Source organism: Phaseolus vulgaris, chromosome 10 (genome assembly GCF_000499845.2).
Source record: "Phaseolus vulgaris cultivar G19833 chromosome 10, P. vulgaris v2.0, whole genome shotgun sequence".
NCBI lineage: Eukaryota > Viridiplantae > Streptophyta > Magnoliopsida > Fabales > Fabaceae > Phaseolus > Phaseolus vulgaris.
Window position 1 is genome coordinate 29,194,362 of NC_023750.2, and position 3,427 is coordinate 29,197,788.

The 3,427-nt window shown below is 34.3% G+C and overlaps 1 long non-coding RNA gene across 1 annotated transcript; it reads left to right on the forward strand.

Moving 5' to 3' along the window:
• The first annotated feature begins 515 nt into the window (after window positions 1-515).
• On the forward strand, window positions 516-3,201 carry LOC137818751 (uncharacterized). The gene is made up of 4 exons (XR_011082136.1): window positions 516-1,194; window positions 1,297-1,366; window positions 1,614-1,852; window positions 2,575-3,201. It is a non-coding gene; the product is annotated as an uncharacterized lncRNA (long non-coding RNA).
• The last annotated feature ends 226 nt before the right edge of the window (window positions 3,202-3,427 follow it).

Consider the following 3,427-nt stretch of genomic DNA (forward strand, 5'->3'; position numbering starts at 1 on the left):
TCTATTACTATAGAAACCTAAGCATTAGATTTTTGGTAAGTGAAAGATCAACGGTTAATACAAGGAAAATTAATAACCAACGTAGGACAAAGACAATCAATCGTTAACCCAGTCCACATAGTCATACACAATAAATTTCACAAATTAAGAACAATAGATTTTATAAATTAAAAACAATAGATTTCACAAATTAAGAACCACAATAAATTTCACAAATTAAGAAAATTCCAGTAGTAGATTTCAAATTTGAAGAAATGATGGTGGAGAGAAGTTTGAAATCCTTCCCAGGAGACGGTGATGACCACTACAAAAAAATTACATTTAGTTGCAATAAAAAGTGACGGCAACACTATGGACACTAAATAGTGTCAGCTAAACCTTCACAATTAAAAAAATTTAAAGTTTTTGAAGGTGAAGCCCACGTTATACCTACTTAAAATTTTGAAGGGTAAGCCGACGCTACACTTCCTTAAAGTTTTGAAGGTTAAACTCACGCTAAGCTAGCTTACGCAAATAATTAATTGTTTTATTTAAAAATTGTACGGTTTTGAAGAAGATTGAAAACTTTTCGAGTGGGAGCGCTTGATCAGCTACACAGTGAAGTAAAAAAAGCAAACGAAACGAAAAAAAAAAACACCAATCACCAATCCTCCACTCGAGTGAAATCGAATTCCTAAAATCACGAACACCAAAAATAAAAGGCACGCAGCAGGCATTGAGGGAAAGACATTCGTAAAATGTGACCTAAAAGTGAAAACAGCGAAAAGGAGAAGTGATCGGAGTGAAGCAATGCGCGTGGGAGAGAATAGGACTGACCAAAACGTAGTCGTCGACGTCGCGCGACCGATTCAGCAGCGCAATTCCTCTCGTCTTCTTCGTGGTCATTACTTCTCAACCCATTTCTTTCTGCCTTTATCTGCTTTTGCCTCCATTTCTTCGTTTCTGTGGTGAGTTTGGTGAGTGTGGTGAGTGAAGGATTGCTTGGAAAGTATCATTGGTGAGTAAGGTGATGAACCCTAATCGGTGACCAATCCTAATCGGTGACCAATCCTAATCGGTGACGAACCCTGATCGGTGAGAAATCGTAATCGGTTCCAATCTTCAAAATTGAGAGTGAGCTAGTGAGATGTTCTGGGTAAAAGGCAAAATAGATTGTGGCTACGATGTTGTGAACATTTATCATTGATTTAAAAGGTGAGTTGATTCATGTTCAATTTTGGTTCCTGTACGTTGTAAGATTGGGTATTTAATTTTTGTGTTTCTGCGTATGATCTAACTTTTGTCACACCCTTGCAGCGTTAACACTACTTCCTTTCACTACTTCCTTTCACTACTTCGTTCCTTATGCTGTTATAACTTTGACAAGGTTTGGTCCAAATTTGTTCCTTTTCTGGTTGCCTCACCCTACTATTTGTTACGTTCTATTATTAAAAGCTAAAGTTCACAAGTAAGACTCCTTAGAAAAGTTAACATCTGCAAAATGTTGTGATTTTCAATAAATTGTAGCAAATTAAAAAGAGTATGTTGATAGGAATATGGTGTTAATTAGTAGTGTATTATTCTTGTGCTAATGCATAATCACCCCACAAATTAATGTGGTTTTTGTTTTGTAGCACTCGGGTTTCAAATGAACAGGGGGCAGGGAATCCAAAGACAACTTAAGGCATTGTTCTTGTGGTTGTGATTCTTAGAGTTGCATATGGAATTATTGTGAGCACAATCTTCATCAGTTGCTGACATATATTAGGATACACGTATAACAATGATATGGAAGTAGTTGATTATGCTGGAAGCATGGCTCCTCTCCTTTGTGTGTCTGTTAGTGCCGACAGTGTAATTGGATCACTTTCTGGTGAGTTCAAAATTTTGTGAATGTTTGTGCTTTGACCCTCCAATAAATTGCTTTTGCTTTAATCAAGTCTCCACTTCACTACAACACCTTAAGCCCACTTCACTACAAAAGCTTACTCGTGACATTGACTCTGTGCATGTGAGAGAGCTAGCACATCATGATCATGTTAGTATGCTGAATTTCAGTCTGAAGTATGAACTTATTATGACTTTAAAGTGGTAACACTATTTAAGCTGTGTCTTCTGTGATGAGTTGATTTTTTGCTTTAATCAAGTCTCCACTTCACTACAACACCTTAAGCCCACTTCACTACAAAAGCTTACTCGTGACATTGACTCTGTGCATGTGAGAGAGCTAGCACATCATGATCATGTTAGTATGCTGAATTTCAGTCTGAAGTATGAACTTATTATGACTTTAAAGTGGTAACACTATTTAAGCTGTGTCTTCTGTGATGAGTTGATTTTTTTATAAATAAAATAATTTAAAGATAGCAAAAGGAAGATCACAGAGATCAATGATAGAAAAGGATTTGTTTATTCAAATAGAAAAGCTAAGATTGCTTGATAACTTTTTGTCTACAGATTTGTGTGTGTAAGGTACATGTTGTAGATATCTTTTAAAACAGTGTTTTTTTTGTTTAGTTATTTTCTATTTGGTTTTTATTCTAAATGGAATGTGTAGCCAAGTTATTTAGTCTTGAAACTTTGTGATTTATGCAGGAACTCGAGTTAAAAGGGGGATTCACATTGCTTGAGAGTTTGTAAATAAGTATAATACTCACATACTGTGAAAATATATAAAAATTCAGCTTCAGGATTAAGAGTACGACTCATGGAGTAGCTGTCGATAGAGTGCAAAAGAGATGGTCAATTTGGCTAACTAATGATAAAGAAAATCATGTTGTTTCTGTGTAATTGATTGCATACTTACACTTTTATCTTAATTAGGTGATCATAATTTTAGTTTTTTTTTTCAAGCACACTCGAAGGTACATACTATTAGTAACTTAGCAATGTCATTACCAGTGGTCATCAATGCAGACTTGATCAAGGTAGGAGACCAATTGGAGTGAAATGACTTGACATATGCAGCTGCTGTAGCATGAGAGCATGCCATTGAAGTGCCTGAGATTATATTATATTGTACTTTTCTTTTATCACCTTTAACACTTTCAATGCATATTGTTTATATCTAAAGTTAACAATCATGTTAGTGATGTGATTAGACTTTGTGTTATCTTGAAAGAGAGAAAGATTGAAGGTAGGAAAAATACGTGTAAATCCATATCTTATGTGTTATACACATTCTTTTATAGTTTTTTGGCAATTTTTTAGTTTTGCAGTTAATGATTTTTGTTCATTATTTAATATAGTGCAATCTTGATTTCAAGGGTAAGAGTAGAATGTAGTATTGTCCCTATGTATATATTAGAAGACAATTTTTGTTTTTTTATTAATACTGGGGTTGAAATAGAAATTGGAAGATTTAAATGAATGTGAAAAAATTGAGAAAACAGAAACTGAAAAATTAATACTAGTATTTTACAGTTATGAAAAATATTCGACAATAACT